The 25,673-nt window shown below is 41.8% G+C and overlaps 1 protein-coding gene across 2 annotated transcripts in view; it reads left to right on the plus strand.

The window, feature by feature from the left end:
* DDR2 (discoidin domain receptor tyrosine kinase 2) overlaps positions 1-25,673 on the plus strand; it is a 150,047-nt gene that overhangs the window by 20,027 nt on the left and 104,347 nt on the right. For both annotated transcript variants that reach the window (XM_082615750.1, XM_082615751.1), the window contains exon 2: positions 2,165-2,305. The gene's annotated coding sequence lies outside the window, so the exon portion shown is untranslated. The remainder of the gene's footprint in view (positions 1-2,164; positions 2,306-25,673) is intronic.

A 25,673-nucleotide genomic window follows, 5' to 3' on the forward strand; every position in this document is an offset into this window, starting at 1 on the left:
TTAGCTGTGTTACCTTGGGGAATTTACCTAATGTCTCCAGACCTTAGTTTCCTCATCTGTAAATGGAGGTCATAATATATCTGTCTGTAATTATTGTAAGTGCTGGTTCTACTCCTGGGAATTGTTCAGAAGTAAATCTCTGCTCATCCTCACCTGAGGGGCTCCCCCAAACCTGACGGATTTTCTGTAGATTCTGTGGGCCTAAAAGTGCAAACCACACTGGCCTATATAATTTCAGAGACAGATGGGAAAGTTGAAACAGAAATGCCGGAAATGTTGGTGCCAGTTTTCCTGGCCTAGTGAGGAGGAAAGCAGACCTGTGTCTCTCATTTTGAATCAGACAGATGACAAACATCTCACAAGAGGAAAAAAAAATCTCCATCATCTTCTCTTGTCCCAGTCTCTTATAGCTCCAGACTTCCTAAAAGACTAGATTATTGGGGTTCCCTGAAAAGCCAGCTCAGTCCAGGACAAAAGATCAGTCTCACACATTATTTCTGCTCATAGAACAATAAAGGGAGAGGGCTAGCTGTTACTGAGCACTGAGCACGTATTATGTGGCAGACACATTTAATAGAGAATTACAATTATTCTTCTTTATAGCTATGTGAGATAGTTATCATTATCTCCACTTTACAAGTAAGTAGAAGCTAAGTAACTCCCAAGATTATACAACTAGTGAATCTCAGAGTGAGGAAATGAACACAGGTAGTCTGCATACATTTTAGCATTTGAAGCCTGCAATGTAATTAGACCAAATTAGCCATATGAGGTGAGGGTTTCCTTTAGGTGACAGGTTTTCTATGTCAGGGAGATTGTGATCTAACAGGCTTAACCTTTGTGACCTTAGTACCACAGGGAAATAATTTTCAGAAATACTGTTTTGGAAGCCTTGGACCCTGATCCTGCTTTCTTCCCCCATGATGATGTGGCACTGATGATAGTATGTTTCAAAAGAGGTTGATGTTTATAAACATTCCAGTACAAACAGGGACAGAGATATTACTACAAGTTTTTCTGGTCCACTGGGGTAAGCCCCAAGTATAAAAGGACAGTAGTATTGCCAAAGTTGGGATATTTTCTCAAATTTTGAAGACTTCAGCTGCATGCCTTGTTAGGGAACTAGAAGTCAGAGGAAGGCTGTACTAATATATGTGACATCCATTCTTACTCCATGGGGCCACTTTATTTGCATTAAGTTCTAAATCCTTCACTGAAGAAATTGGCAACTTATGGTAGTCGTTCAGCAGCCCACCTGGGCCCTGTGGCACTATGTAGAGTTATATATCATTGTATCAATTGAGTGGAATACTATAGATCTGTGAAAAGGAATGATGTAACTACATATGCTAAAATGCAACTGCCCCAACATGTATAACAGAAAACTCAAGGTGAAATATATGGGATGCTAATACTTGATTTTTTTTAATTAAAAAAATCCTGTCCATCCATATATTTTTACATATGTTTAGGATAGTTCTAGGAGACTACTCAGGTAACTGATAACTAGCTGCATCTGGGGAAGGGTACTGATAGTCTGAGGTGGAAGTGTGACTTCTTTTGACCATATGGAGCACTGGTTCCTGTGTGCTTGGGGGATCCCTACGAGTTCTTGAGATCCTTTCAGGGGGTCCACAGGATAAAAACTATTTTCATGATAACACTAGGATGTTTTTGCTTTTTTCACTCTCATTCTCCCACAAGTGTATGGTGGAATTTTCCAGAGGTTAAATGACTTGTGCTATTATTGCAACAAATTGAATCCAGAAGCAGATAGAATCTGTTTGATTAAGCCAGATATCAAAGAGATTTTTAAAAATGTAAAACAATGTCACTCTTCTCACTAAATGTTTTATGAAAATTTTTTATTAAAAATTCTTATTTGTGTTAACATGGAATTATTATTTTAATGAATTAATAAGTAATAAATTAAAAATTCAGTTTTTAATTCTCAGTTTTTAATTTCTAAATTGATAAATATCAATAGCATAACCCCCATAAACAAAAACTCTTTGAGGATTTTTCAAATTCCTTCAGTGCCAGGGGTCCTTGGGAGGCTTCTGTTTGATAGTGGTGGGCAGAAATGTCAAACAGGAAAGAAAACGTGAATGAAGAAAAAGTTTGTAATAAAATATTGCTTTCTGTTTTTTCCCCTTCTGTGAAGGAAGATCTACAACTAGTCGGGGGTTCAATGCTCTAGAAAGTGCTGAGACTTGAAGCAAAGCAGCTACAATAATTGAAGCGAAGCAGAGGCCAGCTGTTCCTGAGGATCCTGCCCCTCAGAGGATGTTCTGCACCCATTGATGTAAGTAGGGCAGTCACTGAAGCTGGGTGACCACAGGAGATTGGGGGTGACAGTGTGGCTCCCCTTGAGCCCCTCACTTACCCTGGTAGGTGTCATGGGGAAAGGTGAGCCTCGGGTTCTGTTCCAGAGCTGATATCAAATGAAAAGATCATGGATTTGATTGTACAGGGAACCTGATGCTGAATGTCTGTTTCCTCTTTGTACTTCATTGATTCAGTTGTAGCCAGCCCAGAGTAGAGGCCCATCCTGGGGTGTCCTGTGTCCCTAGCTCTGAGTGACCCAGGATCTCTAGGCCTTCCCTGTCCCTATAAGACCCACTGGAATCTCTGGAGTTCCTGGATCAATCTGGGCCTCTTCTAATAGAAAATATTTATACATTTTTAAATAAATTGCCCTCTTCCAGCAATAATTTGAGGTGGTTTAGAGAAAATTAATACTTAACAGAACTACTAAAATCAGGGTAAGAGAACCAGAGCCCTGAAATAAGTTTTGGGAGAGTTAAATGTACAAGAAAACCTAGCCCAGGGATGCTTATTGCAGTTAAGTGTACTACTTAGCTCCGGGACCCAAGGCAGAAAGAGAAGCATGATACACTGCAGAGCTTTCATGAGGAAACCAAAAGCATTTGCACAGGTCTAGGTGGTCTGCTGTAGGTGAATTTTGGTCTGAATGGGACTTCTCAGTTCATTCTTTAGGAGACTCAAATCCCATCAACAAAACTAGAACTGTAGTAATTTCATGTGTCTGAGACCTTCTCAGTCTGGAGCTTATTGAAGGCAGAAACCATATCTCCTTCATACCTGCATCCCTAGCATATAGCATAGGGTCTGGCATGTGGAAGATGCTCATTGAAGACTCAGTGCCTTGATTTAGACTTACATTGCTCACAGCTTCTGTAATACTTGTTAAATGAATGTGCAATTGAGTAAATAATGTAGACCATCTTTGGGATGAAGGATGAGGATGGGAGGGTAAAGTAGTATTTCCTCACATTCCCCAGGAGATTTCTTCTCCCTATCAAATGCTCCTGGGATTATATACTCCTTTCTGTTTATTATCTAGGTCATCCTACCCACCCTCCCTCCACATTACTCCTTAGCTTCCTTGTGGTGATAAAATATCTTGGGTCCCTTTATTCCCATAGATTGCCTTGAAACTAATTTCCTCCCTCCCTCCCTCCCTCCCTTCCTTCCTTCCTTCCAATAGACTCTTGATACTGGAGAGCTAAGCAGTCTTAACTTGAATCTTCATGGTGTACATTTCAGAATGAATAATCCATAGCTACACTTAACCACTAACCAGAGGTTACTGTGGGTTACTGCAGAGTTTCTCTATTCCATTTGACTCCTCAAACGTTATTTATCTATGACTCATTCTGCTTTACCTTTCAGAAGGGTAAAGTTACCTATCATTGTGGTCTTTCCTTCCCCTGCCACCCAATCTTAAATGACTAGTTCTAGAAATTATTATTATTATTTTTAAGCAGAGGTCTTCTTAGAAGCCCATATGATTTAAATTTATTTATTTATTTATTTATTTATGGCTGTGTTGGGTCTCCGTTTCTGTGCGAGGGCTTTCTCTAGTTGCGGCGAGCAGGAGCCACTCTTCATCGCGGTGCACGGGCCTCTCACTGTCGCGGCCTCTCTTGTTGCAGAGCACAGGCTCCAGATGTGCAGGCTCAGTAGTTGTGGCTCGTGGGCTTTAGAGCGCAGGCTCAGTAGTTGTGGCTCACGGGCCCTGTTGCTCCGTGGCATGTGGGATCCTCCCAGACCAGGGCCCGAACTCGCGTCCCCTGCATTGGCAGGCAGACTCTCAACCACTGCGCCACCAGGGAAGCCCTAGAAATTATTATTTCAATATCCAAGGCACGTGCTATAAATAGCCTTGGCTTGAGAAGCCTAATCTGGGTGCCTTCCCCACCCTTACCATCATAGTATTATGACTAGAATTATCTCAAGTACTTTGGCTCCCCCAGGAAGGAGTCCTGGTTTCTTCTGGTCTCTTCTGGTCACCAATGTAGGCTTCCTCCTTTTCTGAGAATGATGAGACTAAGTATTTCAGCCTGTTTAGAGACTTAATAAGTTTCAGCTTCCTGTGTCTCTTATTAATAGGAAAAGCAAGTAATTTAGCATTTAAACCAGAACACTTGGGAGGGAAAGGGGACGTTATTAACAGAATCTCTGGAACATGAGGCTTCGTCTGTATGTATGCTCACCGACTTTTCAAAGATCTTGCATCTCTAATGAAGGCTGAGTGCAGAAGGTTAACAAGAGCCTTTGGGGACAGACTCCCTGAATTCTATTCAGTTGTCTGTTTTGGGCCCAGGGGACTCTGACATACACTTCAGAGCGCTCAGTGTTTCTAATAAGCCAGTGGAGAGCCTGTCCCCTGGTGGATGACACAGCTCCTGGGGGAGAGCGGCAGGGTTGCCGCAGAACTGGTGGCCCGCGTTCATGAGACTCAGCGGTGCAGGCCCGTCCTCCTCAGCCCTTTCCTCCCCTCCGCCGCTGCCTCTTCCACCTCCTTCTCTGCTCCCTTCTCCTCCTTTTGTTTTTGACCCTCATTCTCTTGCTCTGCCACCCACCTCCTTCCGGTTTGTGCCCCCCACCCCCATCCTTATCTGTCTTCCCTCTTCTTTTCTCTTTTGTCTCCCTCTTTCACTATTTTCTGCTCTCCGTTTGTCACTCACACTTCCTTCCTTTCCCTCTGTCTCCCAAAATGGCTCTTTCAACACTGCTGGAGGGCAGCTGAGAACACTGCTGCCAACGTTACTTTCTCCTTTAAAGGAAAATCTTGTATTTCCAACTGTTTTCCCTTTGCAAGTGGTCTGTTTCTCACGAGCCACTCTGATGGAAGGTTCTGGTTTCATGTGTCCTGGGGGACATGTGTGCTAGGGCATGAAGACAGCATGGGGGGGTGTTGGAGGGGGGAGGCCATGGGGGTGGGGGGAAGTTGGGGCCGTGACAGGAGAAAACCTGGGAGGCGTCTGCTTGTCACAGAATGGATTACAGTTGAGACAAATGAGATGCTGTGATCGTGATGCTGCATAAACCCGAACGTCTGAGATTTTGGAGTTTGGGCTGTGCCAGGATCATTTTAGAGAAGGCAAGGTCTGGGTCAGCATCTAACTAATCAGGGAGCCACAGGTATGGTGGGTGTGCCACCGCAGGACATGGGGGGAGCCCAATAGAAATGGAGGAAGCAAACCCGGCACAGGGAACTGGGGGTTAGATGTGCCAGAGGTTGATTTGGACGTTTCTGGATGAACAGGGCTCCGAAAGTGTTCTGAAAAGCAGAAACTGAGAACGGACCATGGTGATCTGAAAAAGAACCGATGGGCTAGACAGCATGCTCTATTTTTGTTGTTGTTCATGGTTATCCAAGGACTTTGCATAGTATTTTTACTTACTAACATAATAACGCTGTATACAGAGCACCTGTGATGTGTAAGGGACTCTGGAAGTGACCTGAAGGGATTCAAATATAAACGAGAGAGAACCTAGCCTGAGTTGCTCATGGCTAATAGGAGAGGGAAGGAGCACAAAAGAGAAGTATGCTCCAGGGAGGTAAGGATGTGTCAAGAGGGTGATGAAAGGTTGAAGGAAGGAGAGAGCACTTGTAGCTGGGCTGGTCAGAGAACAAATGCCTTGACTATGGAGGGCGTGGAGTTTGGGCCAAACCTTGGAGGCCAGACAGGGATTTGATACTCAGACAGGTGTGGGTCAGTCACTCTTGGCAGAGCGGACCTAGGCAACAAAGATGCAGAGTGACCAGTAAACAAGGATCGGATTGGGCACGTGGGTGGAGGGGAAGGAGGAAATAGCAATCTCCTGGGAGCAGAGTGTTGGGGTCGAGGAGGGGTGGAAGATAAAGCTGGAAAGGAGGGAGGCTGCCAGCCTGGGGTGAGCTCTGCCTGCTGGCTGGGCTGAGACATCCGGATGCCATCCTCGGAATTGAGCATCTGTGTGGTACATGCTCTAGGAGGGGGGGATGACATTGCTTTGGGAGATGCTCGTTTCCCATGCCCCTCTTGCTGAGTGTGGGTGCATTTCTGAACCAGATTTAAGGTGTCATAATAATAAGCCTTCGGGGGAAGTATCTGGAGGCCTAAAAATACATATGCATGAAACACTTTGAGCCTGTTTTCTAAAATCTCAGTCTCTTGTTTTTGCTTTGATCTTTGTAGCTTTTAAGAGTAGATTTAAGGGTCAGCCACAAACTGTATTGCCCTCAGAGTTTACCTAAGTCTGGTAGAATCTTATTTCCATTGTTTTAATATTCAATGCCTTATAATTTCTCATATTACATCAGCTCTTTTATTCAGAGATTGTGGGCTGAAGGAATCGTGTTGTGCTCCTGGCTGGAAATGTTCACTGAATTTCCTCCTGACCCTGAATCTACTCAAAATTCCTGCTTCCTGGCTTACAGAGCCCCTGGTTCCTCCCTTTATGATGGATGGGAGGGATTGAGGGTCTTCCTGCTAGACATTCATAGCACATGTCAGGGTTTTTCACTGATGTCGTATTGTCTTACAAGAGACATTCATACAACCTCTTGTATTGATTACTTTTTTATTTATATGAGGTCCCCCCCTCAAAAGATTGTGAGACCCTCTTAGTCAAGGTCTCAGTCTCTGTCAGATATTTTTGCTTTGGCATAACATTTAGCATAGTCTTATGCATACATTATTCTGTTTGGAGGTAGAGAAACTGGGTGGGTAGTAGTGGGCTGCTGGTACCCACCAGTTCCCATGTTCTAACCCAGTATTGGGTTTTGTAGAGAATCATCAAAATAGATCTTTGCTAATTAAACATCATCCACTGACAGCATCAGTATCACCTGGGAGCTTGTTGAAACTACAGAACCTCAGGCCTCAGGATCTATCAATATAATTTGATTAGTATTTGAGACACATTGGTTTCCAGATGTACTGTATACAAATCACCTGGAGATCATGTTAAATGTAGGTTCTGATTTTTTTTAGGGATAATTTAGGTAATGGTAGAACAAGTAGGCCGGTTTTTGTAAATAAAATTTTATTAGAACCCAGCTATGCTCATTTATTTACATACTGTCTGTGAATTCTTTTGTGCTACATCAACTGAGTTGAATAGTTGCAACAGAATTCTTATGGCCCACAAAGCCTAAAATATTTGCTATCTGGGCCTTTACAGAAACAAGTTTGCTGACCCCCCCACCCCCAGCATATGAGATGAACCCTGTTTCCTTAAAGGAAAGGACAGTAGCTGTGATCTTTTGCCCCAGTGGCAAAATTTGCAGGCCCATTTTAATCCATCGTGGAGTAGCTGAATCATTAAATCTTAATTCCCAAGCAGGCAATGAAGGCTCTTGAGCCCCAAACTGATCCAAATAATGGTGCCAAAGAGTCTGTGACTTTCCAAGGTCCATTTCATATCTCCCTTCTTAAAGAAATGACTGTGATTTTATTGATATGACTCTCCTCCACAAACTGATTCCATTAATTGTTCAAAATAAGTTAGACTTCCCTCAAGAATTGGAAAGAGCCTAGAGGAAATTCTGAGTAGAAATGTTTGGGACCAAGGAATAAAGACAGCCTTGTATGGGTTTGGTAGAATCTGCCTTTTAACTACTGAACCAGTAGCCTTAGCCCAACCCACCCGTAGGCTGCTCACTGGGCAGCCAGACTCAGACGGCGTGGGCTTGGAGTCCTTCTTTTAATTCCCTGGGAGAATCCTACCACCTGTCTCTTATTTGGGGTTTTTGAATTGTGCAATGATGGCACACACAAGCTCCAAGCTTGCTGCATGTGTATGCCAAGCACACGAAGACAGAAGGCAGAGATTTGGGCCGAGAAGCAGGAAGTACTGAAGGGGGGTTGCTGGCACGGAGACATCTGCTCCACAAACACAGTGGAACAGGAGGTTGTGGGAGGAGATGGGCAGCCCCATGTAAACACTTGAGGATGTGGGCACATTGCTCTGATCTTCAAGTCTTGGAGATCCTGGCTCTCCTCCTTCCAGAACCAAATTTCAGAGGAGGTAGGCGTAGGAGAATTAGGATCCATTTTCCTTACACAGAGTTATCTGGAGCCAGAGGGGTTTAGTGTGGGATTCTGTGGGAATCTTTGCTGTAGCACTAGGAACTCTGGTCTTACTTAGTTTCTTTTCCCTCTGTCTGCAAAGCCCAGGACACTAAAAAAGGTTTTTTGAGGCAGTGGAGTAGACAAAAGTGGTGAGTCCTCTCCTCAATTCTAGAATCTATCAACCAATTCTGAGAGATTGTAGGAGTGAATTCGGGCCCCATATGTTGAGAACCATCTGCCTTGTTGCCAGGGAGCCCTCCTGGAATTCCCTAAGGTGCATTAGCTGATTAGCTCCTCTGGTCAGAATGTGGGAGCTTTAAAGCCAAAGTTACTGTCTGGGCTGACATTTCAGCCATTCTCTCCACTGGAGGAAGCAAGATGTATTCATTCATTCATCCATTTCTTCTGTTACTCAAGTATATCCATTGAAAACCTACCATGTCACAGGATGGTGGGAAAAACATGAATTGGAGAGTCAGACAAACCTGAGTTCAAATTCTAGTTTCCCCATCTGTGAGCCAATGACTCAGTCAAGTTGTAGTTTAGTTGACATGTTTCTTCCTTCCTCACCTAATTTCCCTGAATCTCCCTGAATCTGTGGGTTGGGCTGGATGATGTCTTCTCTCTACATTTGATGCAACTTCTGCTTAATCTGTCCTCACACCATATTACGTCAAAATTATTCATTTAGGTATCTGTCTCTCTCCCCAGATTGTAAAGTCACTGATGGCAGAGATCTTTGTGAATACTTATTCACCCTTAATTTCTGACACACATTAGAATTTAAACATATGTCTGTAGCACAGAAAGGAACTGGCTATGTGACATAACTTCCCTAAAGCATGGTTTTCTCATCTGTAAAATGAAGATGATAAGAACATACCTTGTGATTTTGTTGTGAGGGTTAAATCACAACAAGATACTGTGTGAAGAGTTTGGAATGTTTGAAAGAGTGTTCTGTAAATATAAAGTGTCTGCAGTATTGTGGTTGTTCTAATGTCTGGATTGATTGGGATTTGGTAGAAGACCAGTCCAAGAGAATCATGAGGATACATGGGGATATCCTAGTCCATTTTTCCTAAACTAGATGATTGAATGGGGGAGGACCTGGAGACTTAGGTTTCTGAGGCATGGTTTGGGTGTATGAGTTGACACTGGACAGGGGACACCCTCCTGCAAACTCGATGTCTCCTCCACTAGATTATCTGCTTATGCAAGGGGGGAATGCCTTATTTATTTCTGTACCCTTCTGTGTTCCTAAGCTCTCACTACTAGGAAAGTGATTAAGTAGATAGCTGGATTTAAAAAAAAAAAATTTGTTTGGCTGCACTGGGTCTTAGTTGCGGCACACGGGATCTTTGTCACAGCACGTGGGATCTAGTTCCCTGACCAGGGATGGAACCCCGGGCCCCCTGTATTGGGAGCGTGGAGTCTTAGCCACTGCACCACCAGGGAAGTCCTAGATAACTGGATTTTGATGGGCACTACAAGGCCAAAATCTCCTGACCCCCATATCTCCCTATATTCCTGGCTTGTATCTGTCTTGTCTTGAGAACTTGGATAGTGGGACCATTCTATAGAAAACGTAGATTGCGGGAGAAGAGAGTAAGTTCCGTTTGAAACAAGTTGAGTGTGAGAGCCAGACGTCAAATATGCAGGGCTGGAGAACTGGAAGTCGGTGGGAGGTGGAGCCTTGTTATTTAACTTTTCACGTGTCTGTTTCAGCTCCCAGAACCAGACATAGAGCTCATTGTATAGCTCCCATGGTGCTTAGTGCTCACTCATTAACAAGCACGTGCTAAACATTTATTGATCCACCGCAAACTGTTGGGCCCTGTTTCCCATGTAGGTAACAAAGAACTGCTGCAGATGTTGGAGCAGAGTTGTAACATGATATTACTTCTGCTCCAGGAAGACCAGACCTTGCTGCGGTATATGAGAAAGTTTGGAAGGGGAAGGAAGGAGGTGGAGGTGGGGAGCCCAGCAAGAGAGCAGGTGGGCAGTGAGGGAGTCTGAAGCAGAGGTCTGCCAGGAGGGATGGAGAGGAGGGGGTCTGACTATATGAGAGGCTGGTGACTCATCTCTCTCCCTACCATTAGCCCTAGAGAAGTCTCCCTGCTCTGGGAGGAGCGATGACAAGCCTCGAGTGGCTTTGGAACGAAAACCAATGACTGCATCCAAGGGAAGATAATGAGAAACACACAGGCCATGAAGATCAGGAAAGCACCACTAATCTTTTCTTTTTTTTTTTTTTTTTGCAAAACTTTACTTCCTGAAGCCCTGGGCAAGTGTGCAGAAGCCTCTGTGTGTGAACTTGGCCTCTTTACTAAGATATACAAGTTGGAGTCTCCCTTGATAAATCACAGAACTGATCATATCCAAGAATCTGAGAGGCTGGGAGAGGAGAGGGGTGAGGTAGGTTGTGAGGAAGGGAAGAGGGATATAGCCCTAATCAGAAGACAGGAGAAAGCAGCAATACGAAAAATGCCCAAGGGTGAGTAGACATTAAATTTCATGTAAAAACCCCCTGCTGCCCTCTGCCCTGCCCCCGCAGTCTAATTTTATGGAGATTGTTCTTTTCTTCAAATATGATGTATTTTTGTAATTAGAGAAGAGCCATTAAAAAGGAGAAACTGCTTTCATTCAGTTAAAAACTCTAGCAATTCTATATATATAAAAAGACCCCCAGAATTATAAATCAATTCAACAAGATGAATGAATGACCTTAAAAATATGTCCATGCTATTTGATGTAGGAATTTAACTTTTATGACTCTGTTCTGAGAAAACATCCTGAAAGGGACAAAACTTATACACAAAGATGAAGCATTAGATACAAAAAAGAAATAATGTAAGTGGCCAGCATTGAGGATATGGTTAAGTATATAGGTTTTAAGCTTTTGAAATGATAGTTTTGAGGATTTTAGACACCACAGGAAGGTATTTATGGTTTTATATTAAGTAAAATTAAAAGTCACAAAGTTATATAAAGGTATGGGATCAGTTATGTAAAAAATGCACAGGAAAAAAACCTCTAAAGGAAATATACCAAAAGATTAACCATGATTGATTTTAGATGAGGAGATTATAGGATCATTTTTGATTCTTCATACAACTGAAATTTCATAAATAAGCATGCATTACTTTTATATCAGAAAAAGACAGAAAAGAAGGTATGTAATTTTTTAAAAAGGAAGATATTATAAAAGAGTATTTGTTCTTTTCAGAGAGAATATATGAAAAATCTAGGTACCTTCTTTCCTTCCCTGGGATTCTGAGATTCTTTTTATTCTCAGGAAGATCTTTCCTTGCTCCTAGTTGAATTATCCTCACATGTCAGTCTGTTTCTGGGGATGAAAAATAGCGAGTTTAGAATCTGAGCTCTGCTCCAGTATATGTGGTAGTTCTGTGTTACCTTCATGGGAAAAAAGGTGTAAACACATTGATATGGTATTCAAGGCCTTTCAGAACAACACCCCACCCAATCTTTCCAACTTCATTTCCCATCAGTTTCCGACATGTATTTTAATTAATTGATTAATTATTTTTATTGAATTATAATTGATCTACATTATGTTAGTTCCAGGTTTACAACATAGTGATTTGATATTTCTATTCATTACAAAATGATCACTATGATAAGTCTAGTTACCATCTGTCACCATACAAAGATATTACAATATTTTTAACCATATTCCCCATACTGTACATTTCATCCCCATGATTCATTTATTCCTACCTGTATTTTCTGCTCAAACCAAAACCCCTCTCAGACTTGCTGTTTCTTGCCTGTGTCCCCAACTTCCCATTTCTGAACCTCTACTTCAGGTTCCTGGGGACATGTTCACAGAACACGTATTAAACAGTCAAGCAGACCAGGGGCCTCTTTCAACATGACCAGGATGACACTGCTGTGTGGTCTTTACAAGCCATTGCACCTCTCTGGACCTTAGATGGCACACCTCTGACATGAGGGAGGGTGATAGATGGTTGCCAAGGTTCCTTGCAGCTCTAGAGCTTGGCGAGCCTTGCTCCCTCATGGTCCTAGGTGTGCTCATTCATCTGCCTGCACCTTGTCTTGGGTTGTGACTGCTGCCGTATGTGCCCATGGCCCTCCTCTGCACCTGTCAGAGTCTATACTTCCTAGCTCAAGTGCCTTGTCCTTCATGACGTGTCCCCAGCAGTTCCAATTAACAATGACTTTGTGTACCAGTCCTTTGGCCACTCATATGTACTGTCTCTTATGAAAACCATGTTGCATGCCAAGGATATAAAAGATACTATCATTTGAAAAATATGCAACTCCATGGGGGAAGAAAGACAAATTAAGTGAACTTTGAGATGAAGGTGCACACTTCTCTAAATCCTTTGTTTATGGTCCAATAGGGCCCAATCTGTGATTCCCATATATATAGGGAGAGAGACTTATTTGCAATATTTAGACTATTTACAACATTTCTGAAAATCCTAAGAAAAATCACCCATGAGCCCACAGTAAGTCTGTGTTTCTTTATTTCAACTCAGAGGATTTTTTTCCTTTTTCACCAGCATATAAATGTGAACTTCACAGGAGCCATCAGAGAGTAATTCCCTGCTTCTATCAACCATTTGTTTAACCTTCAGTTCATGTATCATTTCTTCCACAACCAGAGCCTTCCACTCCCTTCAAATTTCTACAGATACATTGCTCCCCTCCTTTCTCTCCACTCACCATATGTTCACATGGGACAAAAATAAGAGGTTGGTTGAGAAAACTGAAGATAGGCCCAGATGTCGAAGGCATCTTTGCCATGTTCCAGCGCAACAGGGCACTTTAGAAGGAGCAGGTCAGAGTCATCTTCTGACTCAACTTCACAAGAGTAGCCGGGGCAGATGGACAGTTCCCCACTGTTTACTCTCTCTCTGCCCATGAAGTGTTCCTTTTCCTTCCGTTTCTTATAAACAACAAAAGAGACTGTGAACTGCTGAAGGGCAAAAATTTTGCCTTGTTCATCTTTGCAGCTTTTTCTGTGGTGCTAAACACAGGGTAGGCATTAGTAAGTGTTATTAGAATGAATGAATGAACAAATGAAGGACAGACAGACTCTGATGGTGACAGGAGCAGTGTGAACTATGGAAAGAGTACAGGGTTGTAGTCAGAGTGGTGGATGGGTCATTGCTCTGACTTACTGGTTATGTAACCTTGGGCAAGCTCCTTCATCACTCTGAGGTTAGTTCCCCCAGCTGTTGAAAAAGTGTGAGGTGTGTGTGTCTGTGGGGGGGGTTTGTGATGGAAAATGTGTACCTTAAGGAGAGTATATGCAAAGTCATGTGGCACATGGTTGTAGCTGAAGAGCAGGCACTTATGTAGCACTGTTTTTCCGTAAATATTTTTAAATTAAAAAACCTGAAAATCACTCAGGAAACACAACCCATAATCCCATCATTTAAGAATGATGTGAAATGAGAAGTAAAATTTCCCTTCTCAGCCATCTCTTTTAATTCCCCAGAGATAACTACTTTCCTTAACATTTAAGGTTTGATGCTCTGATATTTTTGCAAAGTTGCATAGGCATATCTATATGCACACATACCCACATTTTCAGCACGGAACTATTCATATCTATTTGCCTATTAATTATCATCTATCTATCTATCTATCTATCTTTTACCTACCTATCATCTGTCATCTCTAAGCTGATTATTTTTTGAATGATAGCAGAATTATTCATTGTTTGAATATACCATAATGTACCACCATTGCCACAGTTGCACTGTTTTGTGATTACAAACAATGCTGCAATGAACTTCCTTATACGTATACATTTTTTTTTTTTTTTGCGGTACACGGGCCTCTCACTGCTGTGGCCTCTCCCGCTGCGGAGCACAGACTCCGGACGCGCAGGCTCAGCGGCCATGGCTCACGGGCCCAGCTGCTCTGTGGCACGTGGGATCTTCCCGGACCGGGGCACGAACCTGCGTCCCCTGCATCGGCAGGCGGACTCTCAACCACTGCACCACCAGGGAAGCCCTACGTATACATTTATAAGCTTTTGTTTAGCACTTACTTTATCAACAAGGCACTTAAACCTTTATTATTCTCTTGACTCATAACCACTATGAGAAGGAAAGGTAGATATTGTTACTCCATTTTACGGATGAAAGAGAACAAGTAACAGCTGAATTGTGGCAGAGCCAGGAGTTCCCGGTGCCTTGAATTCTAGCTCAGAACTCTTCTTATCAAACAGTCAGGAGTGACAAAGCAGTCAAAGAAAGCCCTAGTCAAGAGGGAACAGCCACAACCAGACAGAGAAGAGTGAGTCAGTGAGCAGGCAGCTGCATTAAAGTGTATTTAAAAAAAACACACACACACACAAAACAGAAAACACAAAAAAACTCAAGGCCGAACATATTTAAAAGACATTATTTGGAAGAAATGCACTAGCAGCGAGTGGGGGACCAGCATATGATGACCTGTTCTTATCTAGCTATCATCTCTTTTGAAATATTCTCCAGATGACATCGAAAAGGTGAGGGAGGCTTAGGTTGCACAGATGTGGCAGGAGAATTACAAAGGACACCCCAACAGTTCCAACAATGACATTACTCCCACCCCACCCCACCCCAGGGAAGTATCTAGAAAGGACCTGTAGGCTTCAGCTTAGGATTGGCCTTAACTGACATCTTCCTCAATTATCTGCAGGAAATGTCAAGTATGTTATTAAAATTCACAGATGCAGTCGATTGTCAGAGTCACTGGAGACCAGGAATTGTTTCACAGGCATCAAGACTGTTGGGGAGGCTTGCAGGAAGAACAATTCAGCCTGGAAAAATGCAAACTAATGGATACAGTGGGAAAAGGCTTAGGGGAACAGGGCTGGAGACAGGATGAGTCAGGGAGGCACTCACTTCCGGTAGAACTTTAAAGGGGCTCTAGACACCCAGTGATCAAGATGAATAACACCATATTAAAATACAGCAACAAGGGAGATCCAAGCTAATTCTCTGACACGTGAAAGCCTTGGTTAAGCATGTGGATGTTAGACATATCAACCTTAGGCTGTAATTTACAGAAAAAATACTCCGGAAGAAAAAGAATAAGTGGGTTTATTTCTGTTTGTTTCCTAAGGCTGCCTTAACAAATTGTCACAAACTGGTTGGCTTAAGACAACAGAAATTTATTTTCACATAGTTCTAGAGGCTAGAAGGCCAAAATGAAGGTGTCAGCAGGGTCATGCTCCTTCTGAAGGCTCTAGGGAAGCATCCCTCCTTGCCTCTTCTAGCTTCTGGGGACTCCTGCCGTCACTCCAATCCCCGCTTCTGTAGTCGCTTAGCCTTCTTCCCCGTGTGTGTCTCTAGGTCTCGTGCCTGAACCTCCCTCTCCTTTCTCTTCTAAAGATACCAGTCATTGGATGATATCCTAATCTAGTATGACCTCGATTCAACTTGATAACACCTGTGAAGATTCTGTTTCCAAATAAGGCCCCATTCATAGGTATCAGGGGTTAGGTCTTCTTCTTTGGGGGGGAACACCATGTGACCTACTACACTATTAAGCACTGTGGGAGCAGTTAACTTAGATGCAGCAGAAACATTATCTGTTTGTAGGAATCTGGCAGCTGAGGCATGGGCCAATGCCTGCCATGATTTAAATACCTAAGGAAATATTTAAGGAAATACAGTTTGGTTTCTTTGGGGTACATATGTTATAACCTCTGCTAATGGACATGGTGAGAAATAGGTGCAGGATGTTTAAGAGTAGTCCTGATTTCAAATATTCAAATGATAGTGACTGGAAAATCTTTTTGCTCAATTTTATATTTCTTTTGTTGACATTTTAATTTTTTTCTGTAAAAGCAATTTACTAATTTATTATGGGTATAATATGGATTCATGATATGACTGTGATAACTTTTAGAGATTTTTCATATAAGTGAACAAACTAGAGGAAAAAAATCCTTTGTCAGACCTAGCATCCTGACTTTTGGTTCATGAAATATGGCTGTTATGCCTCTAAGACCTGCTAGAAGGTGGTAAAACAGTGGGGATCCAGAAAGCATCCATACTCCATCACGCCTAACATAGGTCTAAATCTTTTAAAATCTTTTAAAATTATGTTTTTGCCTTCAAATTTTAATAAATTACTTATGTTTTTATTATTAAAAAAAACAAGAAACAAAACAAAACAAAAAACCAGTGGGGATCTTTGGATATCGTTTGAATTTTAAATAAGTTGAGATGTACATAGGAACCAAATCTGTTTCCTCCAATTTTTCAGACACATCCCAGCCAAGTTCCAAAACATAAATAAGGCATAGTCCTTTTGTGAACATTGTTGTTATTAACATGCTATATAAAGTATAGGTACAATTAGTTGTATCAGCAGTAATAATAATATTAGTTATTTTGATTATTGTATCATTAATCCATGATTATTATATACTCAATAAATGTATCATAATTAAGTTAATGATTCAATAATAATAGCTAATATTTGAGTGCTTTTTATGTACCAGACACAGGGATAGATCCCTTTATGTGCATTATTTCACTTACTAATGCAGTAATTCTTTCTTAAGAACAGTATTCTGTTTACTTGGGTTTGAAATGGCCTACATATTTTTTCTGCTTTTGGTCAAGGATCACTAGCCCATTTAGAGGTAGTTCTGTACATTTCCGTATGAGAGCATTTAACCTGAACATGTAGGAAGCATGGCCAGCAAGGGCTGCTGGCACTGGTGAAGGAGTGAGTCCTGCTGTAATGAACAGAGAGAAGTCAGTTGTCATGAACATGCACATTGTTGATACATTCATTAAACTACTAAAACATTTTTTAAGAGCTTGAAAAGAGTTTGCTTTTTCAAAAAGGCTAAACTTCTCTCTGCAGTGTAGTTTGTAGAAGTGATTGATTTGCTTTGTAAACATTTTTTTATAGTACAAAGGTAAAATTGAACTTATTGTATTTTAATTCAGTTTATCCCTCATTATAAACTAAAATGAGTAGAAACTAAATAAATACATAATTCTAGAAAGTGTCTAAAGAATGAAGTCCCAGAATTTGAATTAAGTGACTAAAGGAGTTATTTATTTTTTTTTCACACACACAGACTGTATTTTATTTTTACAAGAGATAAATAAACTGACACCAAGCATTGTAAATGGATGACCACAACAAAAGCAAAGATTGCAATTACCAAACATGAAACACACTCATACTATGTCATAATATTGACAATCAGTCCAGTAATCCTCCACTGTAACAGCTCCTAAAGGAGTTTTTGGACTTTCCATTCCTGTTGAAAATTTAAATTTGTTTAAATACCCAACATTTAATTATCTTAAGTATGCACTTGTCTTGAGGCAGGAGAGGGACTAAAAGAAAGATTTGTAAATCTGAGGTTCACACATGAGGTCTCTGGGTAGAATTTGGAGGGGGGTGTTCTAACCTTGGATAGGAAAAAAATTCTGTATTTATTTTTCTAAGCTCTGACCAAAATTTAACATTTCTTCCAATTAGTAGAAATGTATAGTATTTTTATATCACATTATAATTTTAGCAACTATCTCAAAATATTGTATATACTCATCAGCCCTTTGAAGCTATAGTGTTATTAGACCCTTGACTAGATCTTGTTATTTAATGGATTAATAAGATCTATTATTCTACTATACATTTTAAAATATTTTGATAACTGTATTTCAAATATTTTATAACCAGTATCATTCATTTTCTTTGTAATCTTATGTTCTTTTTTTTACGCATTTAACATTATTCCTGAAAAAGGCTCAGAAGATTTATCAGACTGGAAAAGGGTCCATGGCACAAAAGTTCCATGGGTTAGGAACTTCTGGGTTGGAGGAGCCCTGCTGGGCCCTTCTCATTTTTGATTCTATCTGTGAGTTCATGAGGGCTTGGGTGTGATGCTGTATTAGGAGTGCGTGTGTGTGTGTGTGTGTGTGTGCGTGTGCATGCACGCTCGCGTGTGTGTGATAGCAGGGTATGGCCTTATAGATGGCTGCTGGGTCAATAGGAAAGAAGTGAAATAGCTGTAAAGTTTTCCATTGCATGACTCCTTACTTAAGACGACACTTTGCTGTCCACCTTCACCCAGGGTAGTGTGCAGGCATCAGAATGTACATTGACTTGGAGCAGAGAGGCAGGTGTCTGATCTGCACTTGGCTGCTTTGTAAATGTGTGACCTTAGTCTGATCAACCCCTCTGTGTCTTATCTGTAAAATGAGATGAATAGCATCTCTCCTCTTGCCTCATGTGATTGGTCTCAGTGGTGATCGAGTGAGCGAGAGAGAGAGAGAGAGAGAGAGAGAGAGAGGGAATGGAAAACTTGCCTGTAAACTCCAAAGTGCCCTAGAAGCATAAGGAAGTCCTGTGGCAGAGAGCTCATCTGGAGGCTGATCTAGTTTGACCCTGCAGCCTAGCACTATGGGACAGGCACAAGAAGCAGTGGGCAACTATACCTGGATGCTCTTTGGCCTGGGATGGCTGAGAGCAGAGGTTATCTAGTGGGAGAGGGCAAGGGGCTTGTGGTAGGCTGAATGATGCCCCCTGAAGATGTCCATGTCCTAATCCTTGGAACCTGTGAATATGTTACCTTACATGGTAAAAGGGACTTTGCAGATGGATTAAGGTTGACCTTGAAATGGAGAGATTATTCTCTATTATCTGGGTGGGCCCGATGTAATCACAAGGGTCCTTAAAAGAGGGAGTCAGGAGATCAGTGTTAAAGAGAGAAGATGTAAAGATGGAAGCAGAGGTCAGAGAGGAGAGAAGATGCTATACTTCTGCCCGTGGGCCCAGGATTGTAGGCAGCTTCTAGAAGCTGGAAAAGGCAAGAAAATGGATTCTCCCCTAGAGACTTCAGAAGGAAGAGAGCCCTGCCAATACATTGATTTTTAGGACTTCTGACCTCAGGAGAATAAATTCGTGTTGTTCTAAGCCACTAAGTTTGTGATAATCTGTTACAGCAACAATAGAAACCGAATACAGGGCCACTGGGCCTTTTGTTGTGGCAGAGTTTGCTTGTACAGGGCCCTTCTTGCCACAGTGCTGATGTTACCTCAATTTTTTGACTGTCACAGTTTCATATTTTTCTCTTGTTTTACCTTTGTTTCTTTAGGCTGGTGTGGATAAACTTGAGTTACTAAAACAGCGAAAAAAGAAAAAAAGTATTTTCTGACTGTCTGCATCCCCAATTAGAGAACCACCAACTCTTTCCCTTTTGTGGCATTCAAATCTCTTCTAATAGCTGCAGGGATCCTTAGGGGACGTCTCTTGTCTAGCCCGAGGCAGCTCCATTTTTCTCCTCTTCTTTCCCCACTCCCGCATCTGCCCTTGAGGGCTCTGATGCCTGCACAGCAGGAGGGAAAGTGTCAGCTCCTGCCGCTGCCACCACTGTTTCCTCTACAGCCACACCTCCTGCCCCAACCCAGCTCAGGGAATCACCCATGAATGTCCACCCCTGGCAGCTGCACCAAAGCCGCACTGAGACAACTCTGCTGGACCCCACCTGCCGAGTCTTGCCAAACCCCGACCCTCTCGATGCCACCATCTGGGTTTTTCACTGAAAAGGAGGTATCATTTTCATCCCACTTTAATGCCAGGATCCAGTCTGTCTGGTGTTTTCAATGCCTCACAGAGAATATATAGGTATGTGAGTGTGTATATATATATTTAAAATGAAAACAGATTTTTTTCAGCCTTAGGTTGAGGATCCCTCTCCCAGGTGCTCAGACACCAGGTGTGACGGCAGTGGCTGGCGTGAGTATGACACACTGCACTGAACTCATTGCCATCCTCTCCATAAATACGGAGGCAGGTCAAGTGGCCCAAGCTTGTAATCTTGATTCTCTCTTCCTTAGGATGAGCAGTTTCCCTGGTGGAGCCTCGGTCCCTCATCAGGCAGACTTCTAGAAAATTCCATCTCAAAATTCCTCCACCCAGGCTAGGACATATCTGAATCCCACACAGAACTCCACACAGGCTCTCTGCTGCATGTATGCTGTGTGGAATCCCAGCTGGACCTTTGGTTTCAGGTGAAAAATCTGTGGGAGACCCAGAATTTCTGGATGCATATTAAAACAATCGTTCTGTTCTCATTTTGCCTGTGTTTCCAAGTGTCAGGGGTTCAAGTGTATACTCTCGAACTTATAACCTCTAAAATATATGCCTTCGTTGAGGCTAAAAAAAAATCCACCTTTGCACTATATTCCCCACCTCCAAAGAACATTTGAAGGTGGGGTGCGTGGTGGGGTCGAGGTTTCAAAGGCCTGACCTTGGCTGGGCGGTGGAAGACAGAGTTTGTGTTGGATGCCCTATTTTTCCCTTTGGGCTCCTTCATCCTTTTGTGACTTAGAATCTACTTCCCTGAGCCCTGTGCCCAGGGCTGCTCTTGGCCACCCCTCCTAACTTCACTGCTTAGAAACCTGCTGTTTTTGTAGAGTTCTCCCTCATCTTAGGAAAAAGTGTTCAAAAGTTTTATGTCTATCAAATGGATCCTATTCCCTTATTCCCTTTAGAAACCACATCTATGAGACAGCTGGGAAAGGGGAGTTCCAGGTACTGTACACGCATTTAAGAGGGTTTGCGGCAACCACCAGCACCAAAGGTGGGGTTTCAGGCTGGTGTGAGAGGCACCTCTGGTGAGGCAGGCATTCTGGCGCTCATACACCATGAGATACAGGCAGCAGCCCCCTTCACCTGTCTTTATTCTGTTCCGTAGCATCTGTGCCATCTAGAACAGGATGTGGCACCTGGTAAATGCTCAAAAAATATTTACTGACTGGGTGCATCTGTTCAGAGGTGATTCCAGATTGTGTCATTCAGGGTTCAACCAGAGAAGCAGATCCAGTGGGGGGTTTATATTACAAGGTTTATTGCAAGGATTTAGCTTGGATGATGGTGGCGACTGCCTAGGAAAGTCCAAAATCCATAGAGCAGACTATTAGGAAGGGTGGGCTGGAGCCGCTGTTTACAGTGGAATTTCTTCTTCAGAGAAATCTCAGCTCTGCTTTTAAGCCTTCCTATTGATCGAATTGGCTCCATCCAGATTATCTAGGATAATCTCTCATACATAAAGTCAATTGATTATGGATTTTAATCAGTTTACAAAACACCTTCACAATAACACGCACACAAAATTTTTTTTTTGCTTTTGAATCAGTATATTAAGGAGACATTCATATATTTCAAGAATTGCTTAAATTCTGATATCCAGATTTAAGCTTGTGAACATATGACTTTAAACATACAATTAAAGCTATTCATAATTTGCTATTCTACCAACATTAAATTACAGTTACTTTGGAGCATAAGTTAAATGGTTTAAAGTAAGCCTGTAACATACCTGCAAAACACCTTCCTAACTCATACATGCAAATTACTTCTCATCACTCTAACCTCTAAGTTACCCTGCTCCAGAAGTGACTACTCTAAGGCTTACTGTGGTCCAAAGAGAAGGAAGAAAAAGAAAAAAAGTAACCAGGACCAATAGCTAGATATATTAAAAAATGTTTAGTATTTGAATCGTATTTAGTATTTGAATAACTGGGCACTAGAATGTAGCCAAACTGACAGATCAAAAAGACTATGAACTGGTGATTAAAGAAACTGCCCTCTAGTTTCCTCTTGGACATCGACAGAGTAGCTAATATCAACCTGAATACTTCTGATGATGTTGACTGAATTCAGCTTTGTTACTCCCTCTGACTTCAGTTGCTTTAACCAGAAGTGCAAACCCTGAGCTTCTTTTGTCATCTGTTGATGCTCAAGTGTTCGAGTGGTCTGGAAGGGTAAGTGGCTCCTCTGTGATTTGCCAGAAGCGAGTGGTTATGTTAGCTGAGGAGCCAGCATACTAATTTCAGTGATTTGACTCTGGCACAAGTTCTGCGGGGCCAGAGGGTGGGATGATGCTTTTGCCTTTGGCCTCGGTAAACATTTTATGCTTGTTATGGTGGTTGAAATGCTGGATTTGATCTTTTATTTATGCGCCAGGAGGTTCACAGTAAATGAGGGGTGTGGTCTGTTAGGGGAAAGTGGCCATGGCTTGGCCGCTGTGCACCCTGTCAGCACACACGCATATTCTGTAACATGTGAATGCAACGTACGGGGGCTGCTCCTGAGAAAGTGTGGGCAGTGGTCTGGGGGAGGAGAGGGGAGGTGGTGGAGCGTGGTAGAAACAGCACCGGACTGGGAAGGAGTTCCTATTGCTCACTAACTCCTACTACTTCCCATCTGTGAGGTTTCTTCAATCCTCTAATCATTCCTTCATTACCTAGGACATACTGAGTTAGTGCCAGGCTACGCCATAGCCTTCTAGAATTGAATAGTGAACAAGACAGATCTACCCCTGTCCTTTTAGAGCTTACTATCGAGCATATACTGTGAGTAATAATGATCCTATCCTTAGTACTTCCTGAGGGTTATCCTGTCCCAAGCATGTGGGTTATGATGGAAGAAGCAGGGAGGTAGTGTACGTTAAGGTCAGGGGAGACTCTGGAAGAAGATGACTAATTATTAATGCTTTTCCTACTTTGGACTCATGTCCTTTCTCTGACCTCTTTTCCTCTGTGTCCTGTCCCTTGGCTGTTTCGGGCTACCCCCGGCTTGTCTACTCTCTTCAAAGACCTCTCTCTGATCATCCTCTTTAGCTTGACCTTTTGCTCAGGCTCTTGTCTTGAATCTCCAGCTGCGTGATGGACACCTCCTCATGGGAACCCTCAGGCATTTCAAAGGCATGACATCTGTGGAAGAAATCAACGTTGTCATTATTTGTTTTTCTTCCCTTTTCTGTCTCTGAGAATTTTATCACAATTCTTTTCTTTTCATTATGTTAAAAACTTAGTCACCTTTGACCTACCCTCTCTATCACACCTGCTAGTTACTTAGCCCTACCCTTAGTACATGGGCAAGTTATTAACCACTGTGTTGCAGTTATTTGATCTGTAAACGAGTCGTGTCCATCTCATAAGGTTGTGATAAAGGTTAGATGAGTCAATGCGTATGCCGTGCTTATTAAAGTGCCTGATATAATATCAGCATTCCATCCAGGTACATCCTCTGACCCCTTGTTTCTCCATGTTTTTCCTCTGTTCCTTAACTTTGTGCTTTTCTAACTCTCATTGTCTATTATATTTCTAAATTATTATTTGAAAAGTAGTCCACAGACTAGTGGCTGGACCTACATGAACTGCATGATACATGATATACTTGCTTTTCTTCACATTTCCCTGAAAACTCTCTCTCTCACTCACACACGCACACACACACACACACACACAGGTATACATATAAATATATACATATATACTAAACTATAACACACGTATACACACATATGCATATATGTACTGAACTGTACAAACACACACATATATATATAGATTCACATATACTCTCTTCTTTGTTTCTTAATTAATTGACTCAATGTTTTGATAATGCTTCAAAAAGAATAAGACTTATTGTGTGATGATGAAAGATTAATTTTTCAAAACTGTCCAGAGAATAGCTTTCCATCCCACTAATCAGGATATATATATATGTATATATGTATACATTTTTTCAATGTCCCAATCTTTCTGATAAGGGTGGATTTGCTGATTGGTCTTAGTGAAAATTATCAGGGGCGATGTTCTCAGGGACTCTCTGTCCCTGTGAAATGGATCCACTCAAGAGACACAGAAAACCTTCCTTAGATAAGCTCATATAAATGGTTTCTGTGATGAAAATAGCAATGTGAGGTAGTGCCAGGGATTTCAGGTTCACAGGGTATAGTTAGGATGTTTCCCGACTCATTGCACACTGTAATTTCATCATTATGTACATCTTTTAATTATGGGCTCTAATTGCCTATTTTAGTTCTGTAATTAGATATAAAGATGTTAATTTTGTAGATATTATAATCAGCTCAAATATACTTCCAGATTCTTTCCCCCACCCTACCTTTCAAAGAAAATTAATATATCATTAAAAAGTTTGTGCACAGGGCTTCCCTGGTGGTGCAGTGGTTGAGAGTCCGCCTGCCGATGCAGGGGACACGGGTTCATGCCCCGGTCCGGGAAGATCCCACATGCGTGGAGCGGCTAGGCCCGTGAGCCATGGCCGCTGAGCCTGCGCGTCCAGAGCCTGTGCTCCACAATGGGAGAGGCCACAACAGTGAGAGGCCCGCGTACCCTCCCCCACAAAAAAAATAGTTTGTGCCCAGAAGGAGCGTCTCAGAGGGCAGCTTTTGGGAGCCAGTGGGTGTTTTCATGGGAAGGATATGGGAGCATTACCCTGATTATATTCCCTGTAGACTGTGCAGCTTCATGTCAGAGAGACCTTGCTGGGTCTAGGGCAGTGAGAACTCCTTTTATTTATATAGAACCAATTTCTCTTGACTGGAATATTTAAGATGAATAAATTCTTAATGCATCTCAGGAGAGGAAGGAACTAATGTTAGAGCAACTCTGGTTTTTTGTTTCTCTTGTGACTTATTATTTTTTTAACTTTGTTTTTTAAAATATTTTATAGACTATAGTTGATTTACAATGTTATGTTAGTTTCAGGTATACAGCAAAGTGAATCTGTTATACATATACATATATCCACTCTTTTAAGATTCTCTTCCTATATAGGCCATTAGAGTAGTGAGTAGAGTTCCCTGTGCTATACAGTAGGTTCTTGTGACTTATTGAAGATGAAAAGGCATTTTAGATTCATGAAGTTTATATTTTTTATTTGTGTATGGGCAGCTGATTATCTACCTATGTTTCTATCTATCAGTCTATCATCTCTGTATCATCAGAGAGAGGGAGAGAGAGAGAGAGAGAGAGAGAGAGAGAGAGAGAGCAATTGCCTTACACTTTTAACAAGCACAGACCTTAATTAAACTAGAATTTATTTTATAAGAACTCTCAATAATTCAGATCTCTCTTCATTTCTTTCTTTACCTATAGCACTGTACTTTAAAAAAAAGACCTAAAAGATAGGGTTTTTCCCTATGGGCCATACTATATATTCTACATATTTATCAAGTTGCCCCTATTTATAAATTTAAGCAAAAAGAGGAGTTTGGTAGAGTAGAAAGAGCCTTAGTAAGGGTCCTGGCCCTTTCATCTTCTCTTTTTGCATATATAGACTCTCTCTATTTCATCTCACTGGTCTCATACTTTAAATGCTGACTCTATGCTTTTGTTCTTCAAATTTATATCTCTAGCCCCAACCTGTCCTCTGAGCTCCAGATTCAGATAACAGTTAGAACTCTTGATATTCCCACTTGGATGACTCATAGGTATTTTATGCTTGATGTACCCAAAACTGAATTTACTTTTC

The sequence above is a fragment of the Mesoplodon mirus genome (assembly GCF_964341445.2).
Source record: "Mesoplodon mirus genome assembly, chromosome: 3".
NCBI lineage: Eukaryota > Metazoa > Chordata > Mammalia > Artiodactyla > Ziphiidae > Mesoplodon > Mesoplodon mirus.